Here is a 12,174-nt window from a genome sequence, read left to right as displayed (position 1 = left end):
TGAATGCAAACGCGGCGCGAAAGGAATTTCCTCCGCCCTCGTAACGCGCCGTTCTCACATTTTAACCTGTTGACGGGGGTTCGGTCGAAAATTGGCGAACACTCGACGGCACGAGTTCGAGCGATTTACTCGCGATCGAGGAAAATTCTCTGAGTGAATTGAGTACAGCGTCGTTGCGATTTCAACCAGAACGAATCGTGAATCGTTAAAATATGAATCGACCATTGGCATTGTATGGTTCGAGTACTAGATTGATCTTAATACCGCTCGCAGATTGGTGACCGTTCCCATTACCATAATTTATGTTTTATCCTCGCGTAGAGAGATTCTTGAAGTGGACCAAACATCACGCTCGAGTAGTTTCTTGCGTACGCACTGTCATCCATAAGCATTCGAACGCATAGAAGCAACGGTCGCTAGAATTTGTCATGGCGTTTCTTGCCGCGCTTCGCGGATTCTTAAAATAGCTAAAAACGCTCTTTTCTTCCTCGCATGCCTTTATCCTCCTTTTTTCAATTCTTATCTACTCCGCGAAATTAGAATACCAACGACGAAAACGTATTGGACGTTTTTATTTTAAACTCGAATATATCCGGTCCGTTGGATGCCATTGCGCGTCGAATAATGAAATTACAATTTACACGGGGGACGCAATCACGATGACGTTCATCGCGCGTGAAATTGTCCCAATTGTTTTACTCGAAGTCATATCTCGACGTACTTGGCGGCGGCTTCTGCGAGCGCTGTTCGTAATCCCATCGAACGGTGAATCAATTCCGCGCTCGATAATGGGATTACGATTCACGCGAGGCGCAAAATCACGCGCGACGCGACATTCATCGCGCGTGAAATCGCCCCGATTGCCTCCATCGAACTCTGGCTAACGATCGAAAATCCGCGGCTCGACGAGAGACGTACCGTGTGCCGTTTTTTTCCCCCCATCGGTCACTTCGGACTCGTTCGCCGCTTTCAGCGGACGGCGTCGTGCCGTGTGTGGTCTCCTACGTGCTCGAGGAACGATGGTAACGCGTAGAACGGCACATAATCGCGTAGCCGTGTAACACTGATCCAACCAGCGTCTCTGGTATAAGTTTCCACCGACGTCGCGGTAATTCGCATTCGCGCGATTTACGCGCCAGATGTGCCGCGTACCCGCTACGACTATTCACTTTTTTTCGCCTAATACCACGCGGATGGTGCATGCGCGTCTCTCGAGTCGCGGTGAGAGAAATTGATTTTTCGAACTCTTTGTACAATTTTTTGCATTTTTTTTTTTGTTGATAGACAGTGTGATTCTATGAGATTCCATGAGATCATTGAAACGAACGGGTTGCTTTGTAGATATGCAAATTATATCGCGGGCATCTGGCCAATTTTTGTTCCCCTTTTTGTCTTCCTTTTTTAAAAGAGGCAGAATCAGCGAAGACATCGAAATGGACGAGACTGTTTTTTGATACATGTAAATTACAGCGTGGGTGTTACAAGAAAAATGTTTCACGACAGAGGCTTTTGATCGTCTGGCGGCCATTAGTCGCGACGAAAGTTACGATTATCTGACCTCAGCTAGAGTTTACTCGAGAGGCAAATAATTTTTCCCGGAGAATTATTATTCCAAAGATGGAATAATAAATTATTCCTCGTTTGCATGTGACACAGCGGTATTTTTAATGGCTGCAGTGAACATATAATTTTTTTTTGCTACGAAGATACCTATCAAGATGTATCTTATTCGTTAAAGATCGATTATCGAACGAGGTTGGATCGCCTATTAAAACTGGTTTCATTATTTTCCTTTCTTTTTCTACTTCTACCTCGGAACTGGATCTGCAAGTAAGAGCGCACTATTACTAAGAAAGGGGCCGTAAAACTAATAGCTTTCTTTTAAACCTTACGACTACTTGCATCGATATTTCCTGTTCTGGACGCTCTTGCCACGAAAGATGCGCGGAGTGAGACATTTTTAGACCCGCGGTCTATCTAAATACCAGCGATCGTCCATCTCGAGCACGCTAATCGCGATCGCGCGCTTACGTATATTCGAAAGCTGCTCGAAGTACAAAACTGTGCGAGCACAACTAAATAAAGTGTGACTGGATTTGGAAATTTAGCGATCGACGACGACGAGTCGACCTATTCTTCCTGTTCCCTGCGCAGGAAGTTGAGATCGCCTCGCTGTTTGAACAGAGCCAACAGCCATCTCTCCTGATTCTTTTGACACCGGTTGCTTTTTCGATTATCACGTCCCACTGTACCCCGGAGAGTGGCAACGCACCCGTTTCACGTGGGAAAGAAACGGACGCGTCGCATCGAAATGGCATTTGACGCTTCTCTAGGAGCAAATAAAGGTCGTTTCACATTACACGTAGCTTGATTGTCGTGTCGCCGTAGTCATTGTGACAACCGTCTACACGCACGCAGCCAGAATCGCCGATTAGCCGTGACGATTGTCACGTAAAAATATGTTTCTCGAAAACGCTTGACCTTTCGTGACGGTGCGCGTAGTGTGAATCCACCCTAACGGCGGAGTGTTACGCTCGACGTTATCGAGACCCTCATCGGCTTCCAATGCCGCGTTCCTCCGCGTCTGCGACGTCCACCGCCTAAGAAGAATCTTTCTATGAGGCGTGCTCGAGAAAGAATCGCTCTTTAACGTTCGAAACCAACTATTTATATTTATATCCGCGCGATTTCGTCACGTCCTCCAACGCGACGCGACATTACGAGGAAAGAACGGTTCCAGTCTGCTTATCGACGTTAATATTATTATTAACACGAGCCACGCGACTGGCTAGCAACCAGTTGTTCGCTACTCGTATTATACTTGGACATTCGAGTTGCTCGATACTTCGATCGAAACGAACATTCTTTTCTCTAGCCACAGTTCCGTCTGAAGTTTCTTTATAGAACATCCCCACGCGTACGTTCCTCATTGTCGATATGCAAATGGCCGTTCGCGCGTGTTTGTCGTCTGCGAGCGATTGTACGCGCCGTTGCATGATCGACCTGAGATTTAAATAACGCGCGCCGGAAGTTACATCCTGAACGCGACTCGCGTGAAATCCAAGGGACAGCGGAGAACACCTCTCGATTTCTTGCAACGAGAACACTTTCCAGTCGCGCGCGTAGCTTCGATATTTTTTACATTGCGCGGACTGTTCCAGAAAAATATTCGTTCTCAGTTTACATACAAAGTACAGAGTATTATATGAAAAGCGTGGTCGCGCGGCAGCACTTTCCGTTTAATAAGAACAGAATGAGAATCACATCGACGCGTGGAGCTGCGCGATTTTCATTCCGAGCGGCCATTACAAGCCCATTAATCGTTAACGCAGGTTACAATTTTAATTCCTAGCGCTACACGATCCAGCAAACTACCATACACGGGACACGTTAAACTGCATACATTTAGAAGATGGGCACACCGTCCACCAGGGATTATAACTTTAAAGCAGTCGTTACGCCGACGAGAAATGTTCCACGGCGTGGAAAAACATGTTAACTACGGCTCGACCGATCGGATCTCGAACGGTACCGTAACATTAATAACGCATAATAGTTAAACATAATAACACTAATCGGACGCTAAACTGATCAGCGCATTAGATCCACGTACAGGGTGTATTAAGAATCGTGGCGCGATCGAAGGGGGACGACTCTTCGAGTAAAAACCATCGCGACTCGGAAGAACTGTTCTTCGAGTGTCAACAGCAGGTCAATCCAATAGCACAGCAATGGTAACGCGAGAGACACGAACGGTTTGCATGCTAACCGTTACGCGAAGATGAAACAGTTCAGAACCTATTACCTTGGCACCGTTGCGTGGTAAATGTACGGTCAATCGAGTTCATTCGAAAAGTGGAATGAAAACGTACCTCTTACAAGCAAGAGAATATAGTTTCTTAATAAATTGTAGAACGTCGCGTATCGATCGCGAGTCCTCCGCCCTGAAAGAGGGATCGATTTCGAGGGTTCAGAGTCGGGGCAACCGTTCTTCCTGCTGCGACGAAGCGAATCAGGCCGTCCATACCGGAAAGGAGAGCGTCGTTGACAGAGGATGACGTGCAGCGTAGGTACGTGTGCAGGTACCGCGCGACGTGTCCGTGGGAAAATCCGTTGAGGAAGAGAGCACGGTGGAAAGAGAGCTCGAAGAGGACGGTAGGTGGGTCGAAAACAACCAAAGACTAGACTCGAGCACGAGGGGACCACTTAAGCGACTCAACCATCCGTGGTTCCCTATATTCGCGAGCGTTACAGGTGAGCTGTAGCGGGCACCAGGCGAGCCTACAAACGCGCCACGAGAAAACTGGATGAAAGAAGAAAGACGGGGGAGGAAGAGGGGGCGAACATCCGTGCCTTTTAAAAACCTCGATCTCCATCCATTGCCTTTTCAAACACCAATTCCCCGGTTTTATTGTTTCGCCGGCCATTTTTTCTTCCCCCTGACCATTGTGCGAGCGCGCGTGAATAGCCTACGCTTTCGCTGCTTCCAGTTTGTTTTCGCTTCTTTTTTTTTTTTTCTTAGATCAAAGATGGCTGTTGTGTTTTCTTGTACGTCTCTGCGCGCGCGCGAGGATTAATTTCGGAAAAGTGAAACGTTTCCTCGATTTTGTCGCCCGATACCAGGATCGATGTCGAATATTTGAGAATGGTAGCGGTGATGGAAAATGATGTTGTTCGCGAGACTAGCAGGATCGTATCGGGAATCGTCGTGGCCAAGGAAAAGGGTATTTGTAACAGAAACGTGTCGAGAAAACACGGGGAATGTAACCATTGCATGTGGCTGTTAATTGCCTAAGAAGCCAAGTGAGTCCTTTGCGTTTGTACAGAATGGTTGGTAAACTTCTTGCGCGCGGGTCGACTGCAACCAGGCAGCGAAGCGGATCTTATGTACTCGCCTTCAAAATAGGAAGAAAAACGCGTTAAATGGAAGTGGAAGAATTCTTTGGGTGAAATTTTATTGCCTATATGTATTTACAATGCGCAGCCAGTGATTAGGCGTCGGACGTTACCATACACCGTTCCATTACACGGTAATTAAACGTCCAGTTATTGGTTATTCCGCTAATTAATGTCCCGCAGAGGAGTATCTGCATTCTAACGTGTGGAAGTTTACTTATGAAACATCAACCGTTCCAAAAGTATAAATGTTTCTGTACCGCGTCGACATAATTAACACTCGCTAAATTACTGTACGCGGGAAGAAGAGGAAACCAGGGTGTTTCAAAGGTGGTGACCAACCGCGGAAAATAATAGAAATTTCCGCACCTCTGATCCAGTCTTACTCGTTTCGAAATATTATTTATACCCCGACATTTTTCGCGTGTGCCAATCGAATCCTAGAAATCCGCGAGTACTGAATCGACGCTCTCTCCCACCGTGTAGATGGTGTAGTTAAATATCATAAAAATCGTTCTGTCATTACCGAACGTGCGCGATGTGCGCGCACCAGCAGCGGTCGGGCATTATATTGCTTCCCCGCGTTGGTGCGTATTGCCAAACGGGCCTCGTCAGCCACGTATGAAATTCCTGTTCACTTCACACTTTCATATTTCAACTCCGTTTTGCAAATATCGCACAATTCGTTGCGTCATCCTCGAGTGGATCCGTAGACGGTGAATTTATTAACGAGGAGGGTTGTAAATCGTGCGACTCTTTTAACCGGGATTGATATCGAGAAACAGAGAGAGCAGAAAACGAACGGCTCTGAAACGTCCTCTGCTTCTTCGACTTTGACGTATCATCGAGCGCGGAAATTCTTTCCTCTCCGAATCTCGTCTGCGTTACAAATTATCGCAGCTGGTTAGAAATAGCGGCTGGTTCGTGCCGCGGAACGCACACCAGCAAGGAACGAAAACGGTGGAAATCAATTAAAATTCCAGCAAAAAGAATCCCAGCGCATCCCCCGGTGTAGTAAAGCCGTCCTTGAGCCGGTCTCATTCACGAGGCATTAGTATGATATTCCCAGCGTGGTAGCGGCGATAGCATCGGCCCGTTAAAAGGGGATAATCTGAAAGTACGCGAACTGGATAATTCGAAGGTGGAACAGGTCCCCTGGTAAAAATTCACTTAACCAAGACCAGCGACAGATCCCGCTAACGAAATCATCTCCCCCCTCGTTCGTCCTTCTTTCCGGTCGCAGTCCTCGAAGCAGGTGGCGCTTCCCTCGCGACTTCTTCCGTCTCGCGTTGCTCGTGTTAGAACGGCGAGGCTGCTCGAACCCGCGCACGGATCGCCGCGTACGTCCACCGTCGTCCAACGAACGGCCTTTGAATAGCGTCTAGTTTTTGCGCGGCGACTAGTTTTACCCGGGGGTTTCCATTCTGCTCTATCGCGGGGCCGCGTCCCTTTGCTCTCCCCCTGTCGAGCCTCCTCGCGCAGCCACCACCGTGAGAATGAAAATCCCTCCGCGCGATACGAAGTTGCGAGCGCGAGAGAGCCAACGAGAGAGGCCACGATAAAATTGCCGCAGCGATTTTTATCCTATCGCAAGCGATCCCAACACTCGCGAGTCGAATAAATCAGTGGAACTGGAGCAGGGGTGGCGACAACCCTTTTTCGTTGCTCCGCGAACGGGACGTGGAACGTGGATCAGAGAAATGTAGGTGAACGTTGAGAGAAAATAAATTAATGAATCGGGTTCGTGGAAAAACTGGTTACCAAAGGATTTCAGGGAAAAAAGGAACCGTTGGTTAGTGCGCTGTGAACGTCGTTTGCATAGGAACGTTAAACTTTGCCCGATGCGAGCAGAGATCCATGGACACCACTCCGACTGGCGTAATGGTCAACTTATTTTGTTTAATATCACTTTCCTGGGTCCTGTTCATGCGTTATCGTCGATATTTCATGGATTCCCGCGACGTTTCTATGTTTACTGCTTGTCTAGGAATCGCGGACGTTGCGTCGTGGCTGGCTGGAAACGACTGTTAATTCCATATTGCGTTAGCCTTCTTTTTACCGTTCCTCTTTATTGCCACCATCCAGGATATTTTACGTAAACTGCGCGTATATTGATTTCCCTGTCGTTTAAATATTTCTCGACCCGCGATCTGCTCGTTTTTCCATTCCTCCTCGCGGTATCCCCGTTTCTTTCGTCCCACTTGGATCGAAATTGTACTTTCCAACTCGATGCAAATTACACGGGACGATAATCGAGATTAGCTGCGGCGATCGAAGCGGCGCGAACGGTTCGTCATCGGACGCTGGGCTGGTGAAAAATTCATCGAGTTCCTGCTACGCGGAGAAGATACGTTCGAGTGGTATCGCGAGTCCAGGTTGCACGAACGATATCGAGCTCCCAAGCGCGGATTTAATATTAGCAGCGGGCAAAAAGCAAAATGCCGCTGTACCAGTTTTACAAGCTCTCGTTCCTTGTGTTCTTCATTTTTCTCGTTAGCGTTCTCGACGCTCAGCGGATCCATTTTTCCCGTCTAATCGCGAAAATCACTATTTCTGCGCGGTAATAAACGACGCAGGTTCCTTCTCCGCGCGTCTCGTTTGGTAGTCCCGATCCATGGCGCGCGCTGCTGCTACGATCGCTGCTCTGATGCGCCCCGAGGAATCCATCGCCTCGATCCTCAAACGATTTTCACGGCGCGATCGAGGCCTCGCGAGCCTATACCCTCTGCCTACTGCGCGTACATGTGTACGAACGAGGATTTTCAACGGTACGAACATCTGCTGCCTCGCTGCCGCCGACTTCCCGTGTATCGCGCGCGTTTCTGGCTAACTGTACTGCACCTTCGCCTATCTATCGGTCTAACAGATAAAATAAAAGCCGCGTGTACGTACTCGGTGAGCCAGCGAGCGCTCGATGTCCCGCTAGATTCGCCAGGAAAGGCAGATAAACTGTTCGTACGACCAGCGAATCTTCATCCTTCGAGCTGAATGAGTCCTCCGCGAGTCGACGTTCATCCGAGGAGGGTGTTTCGCGGATGCGTGAATTTATTTCGAATGGTTGAGATTCGTTTGACAAGTGTTTGCGAAGCAGTTAATGTCAGGTAGATAGTTTAACGGGCAAATAGAATGAGATTTAGAGAGACGGACAGTGATCGAGTGACAGGATGTATAGGATAATTGGATTAAATCTTTTGTAAAGATTTTATAGAAATGTATATATGTATTGTTTTGTACTATTCTCATGGAAGTAACGCGAGCATTGAATCAGAGATTGAACACTGAGGAGGTTAATAAAAGGCCCAGGGATGGGGATTGTGTGCGGCGATCCGTTACTTTCTTAATCAAGCTCGAGGAAATGCATGCTAATTCTATTACGTATTATACACCGTGTGAAATCGGTCGAACCGGGAGAAAAAGCAACGTTTCAATCATCCACGTTTGAACTTGCCCGGCTTCTAATTAGGTCGAAGCGTCTTCGCTCGCTGCAGTGGCCATTTAATCAACGAATTAAACGGTTAATGCGAGCTGTGTGAAATCGGTCAGGACGCGGCCATATTGCAGGGTGCGATTGCCGATTTAAGTAATAGATTTTTCAGTGTACGTAACAAAGATACTGACTTCTTGAAGGAACCATTATTATTAAAGATCTATAACTTTTCTCTTTCGTAGCTTTGCAAATTGTATTTTCTTACGCTTGATATCTGGATTTTTATTAAAACTTTAATATGAGACAATTCGTCCGAAAATAGAGAAGTTTCGCGTGTTATTATTTTACTAAAAAAAAAATGCAAAATTCTGAGCAAAAAAATAGGTTTAGAAATGTCGCTGTACATGGCGGCCCAGTTGATTGTAAGTAGATTTAGCCCGTGTTGCCCAGACAGACGACAGTCTAGAAGAATATGAAGGGGAGCGTGGCGCGCCCAACTGAATCTACTTAGAATTATCTGAATCGTCGTGCATCGCACCCTTTGTAGGAAGGAAACGGAATTTAAAGAAGGAAGATCACAGGATACGAGCATATTTTTGTGCTAATTTTTTTCCAGACTTCAGTGAAACATCTACGAAATGTACGTGTACGTTTTTCAGTCGTACGAGAGACACCGCATAAATCTCCGCGAATTGAATTACTCCTCGCCACTCCGCTCTGCATAATATTATTTTTACTCTCGAGGGATGATTAAGAAACATTTTCATAATACCACGTTCGCCGCAGAGTTATCGTACTCGTACACCAAAAGCAGCCCGTTCTTACATTAATTAGCGCCTAATGGCCATTATTTCGAACGAATCCGATGTTATATTAATTAAGCGTTCGTGACCTTTATATTCGCGCTATGAGTCCATATTATATCTACATCTTAATATATGTACAGCGAACAAGGATTCCCCGTGCACCTATGCGTAATTAACTCTAATTAACGATTACTATTATATAATTGCATCGCCAACAGCTCGAGTTTGCATTCCAGTCTAGACGTTCGTTTCCACCTCAACGAATAAACAGACTGTTCAGCTTTTTGTATACCTCTTCTCACGTTTTCACTAATCGTTAACGAAATTATAATTCGATCGTCCATCGAACGCCCCGAAAAATCGCGAAATTACAACAACCAGGAAACAGCGTCAACGTGACAGAGCGAAACCAGGCATTTCAAACGAAAAACCTCTTCACTTGAAATTAGAAGAGGCGGGGAGGGGGTGCGTTGCCTTTGGAAAAGCGAAATTGCTCCGCTGAGAACGTAACAATTTAAACATTAATTACAGATTGCGTTATAATGAAACGGGGCTATACGCGACGTTGGGGTAGGCGGAGGGAGTGGGTCGAAAGGGTTGTCGAGGAGTAACGTTACGCAATTTGCAGGAGGTATCGAAAATACAAAAGCAATTCATCGTGCGCGGGGGTACGTCTGGATGGGAATTTTCCACCCTGTCAGAACGTTAGAACCGTCCGATTCGAAAATGTCGCCGGGCGCGCGAGCGTTTTCGACGAGCATACAGCTGCTAATTACAGGATGTTTGAACGGTAACAGTATTATTCGTGCGGCCCCGCACTTCGACCGGTTTTCCTAATTAGTTACGGCCCTCGCGAGTACCGCGAGCAACGACGTTCTCCCCGTTCCTTGAAAACAACTAAACGCTCGGACCGTGGCTGGGCTCGATGGAAAGTTGGTAACTGAAATACTTAAGCAACTACCCGGTTACCACTCGAGAAGGAACCTCGAACTGTGCCCTGTGTTCGCGAGCGTCACCTCGATGAACTTTCGTCCGACGTTTCTTGCCACCTTCCTTCGTTTATTAATATTCCACGGGAGAAAGAAGCGCGTCCCCAACGACAGATGGCGTGACGCGGGATCTCGCGGAGTTTCGTAATATCGTAGCGCAAGAAAACTCCGCTAACTCAATTTAGCGGGCAATTACTGTAATTTAGAAATCATAACGAAATCCCGGAGAACGAGATTATGCAGAACAGATAATTAATGGCAGGCTCGTGGACGTCCTCGCGTAAGAACAAGTTCTACGATCTCGGTTTAAACGCAGACCGCTGCCCGCCAGTTTTTTTCTAATCGATCAAACGAAACTGCAATTTGCGCGACTGATCGCGACGGTTTTATTTGAACAAACTTGCGAATTGGCATGCGCGCGCCAACGACCGGCTATACGAACAGCAGGTGTTTAATACCCACGGTGTCTCGAATCTTATTATTACTTTCACCTTCTTAACCGCGATTAAGTTTCGCTTCATTATGTTCCCGTACAACGATTACGCTACTTCGTTCCACCGGTTCGCGGCCACATACAAAATTAACATCCATTCAGACTCGAGATCCGCCAACGGCGTACGCGAAACTCAATCGACTCTTGTACAGTTTCGAATTCCAGCTGAAATGAAAAATGGCGGCGCGCGATCCGCCGCGTATCGATGCCCGGCAAATCGATCGCCATTAATTATTGAAACGCGACGCGTGATTCATCTCTAAAGAGTTTCTGCCCACGTGTCGAACAATTCACAGCGTTCTGACACAGTTTCTCTATAGATTGCTATAGCCATTCATCGAACTGGGGTATCTACGATCGTATAGAATTTCATCTTCGTAGCTCGCCAAGATAGCTGTTTTAAGACTTTATTACCACCCCTTGATTCAATTGTCCGCAGGTAGTTAACTGTAGTTTCGCCACGATAGAGGGACATCGACAACTCGAGCGTAGATCGTGAATCACTGGCGACAGTCTCGAAAAACCATTCGCCTCGATCGAGCGAATAATTAATCGAGTCGAGCTACGTTTGATTTAGAAAGAGTTCGCTTCGATCGGACACGCGTTCTTTCAGCAGAGGAGCAACGATCCTCGCTTCTCTTAGAGACGTTGTTCCCACGCGTATAATTTAACAAAAAAAAAAAAATAAAAAGTGGCATAAACACGTCAACGGACGAAGAGAAACCCGCAAATTTCTCTTCGTAAAAAATATTCTACATACATTCGCCGAGCACGTCCGCGATCTCGTATTTACAACTTGCTTAAAACATTCGATCGTAATACGTTGGCACAAATTCCACAGAACGTTCTGGCCGATTCATTAATACGTTTATAGGCCCTGTTTGGCAATTGCATTCAAATTGCACGGCGAGTGAGAAATTTTATTTTCCCCGTAATTCCCGAACGATGCTAATATCCATTCCCTTTCGTTTCGTTCGCTGTTGCGATTATTAACATGTTGCGCATTATTGCTCGATTACTCGTTATCGCTCGATATTTCACGTTGATGCTCCTCCGCGGAGAGAAGCGAGCCATTTGGCAATTTTTTACATTTGATTACTCTACAGTTTTCTCTGTCAAATATATCATTAAATAAAGCGTCGCGACGTAAGGCTAATTCCCGCGAAAGCTTCTGAGGTCGATTGAAATCGCGGTTCGCGTGTCGCCTAGAGGTATTCGTCTACGAAAGGGTTAAAAGAGTGGTCGCAAGAATCGAGTGCTCGAAAGAGACGCGTTTTACCTCTCAGGTATCCCACGGTGGTCGCGCAGGAATCGCGTAGCAGAGGATATTTTCCAGCGACAGTCGGTGCCGGCACATGTACCACCCCCTCCCCTTGCTCCGCGGTGGCCGCACTTCACACGGAAAAATGAAGATTCCGCTGGGGAAAATTCCGTTCAGACACACGCGCGCAGCCGACCCGCCGCCCTAACGAGCGGCAGCGCCCTTTTATTTCCACGCTTCCTGCCACTCAGGATCGCGCATTCCAACCGCGCGCGCTCCTTCCGACCTTCTACATCCGATCC

This window comes from Xylocopa sonorina, chromosome 1 (genome assembly GCF_050948175.1).
Source record: "Xylocopa sonorina isolate GNS202 chromosome 1, iyXylSono1_principal, whole genome shotgun sequence".
Classification (NCBI taxonomy): Eukaryota; Metazoa; Arthropoda; class Insecta; order Hymenoptera; family Apidae; genus Xylocopa; species Xylocopa sonorina.
This window is presented reverse-complemented; position numbering follows the sequence as displayed.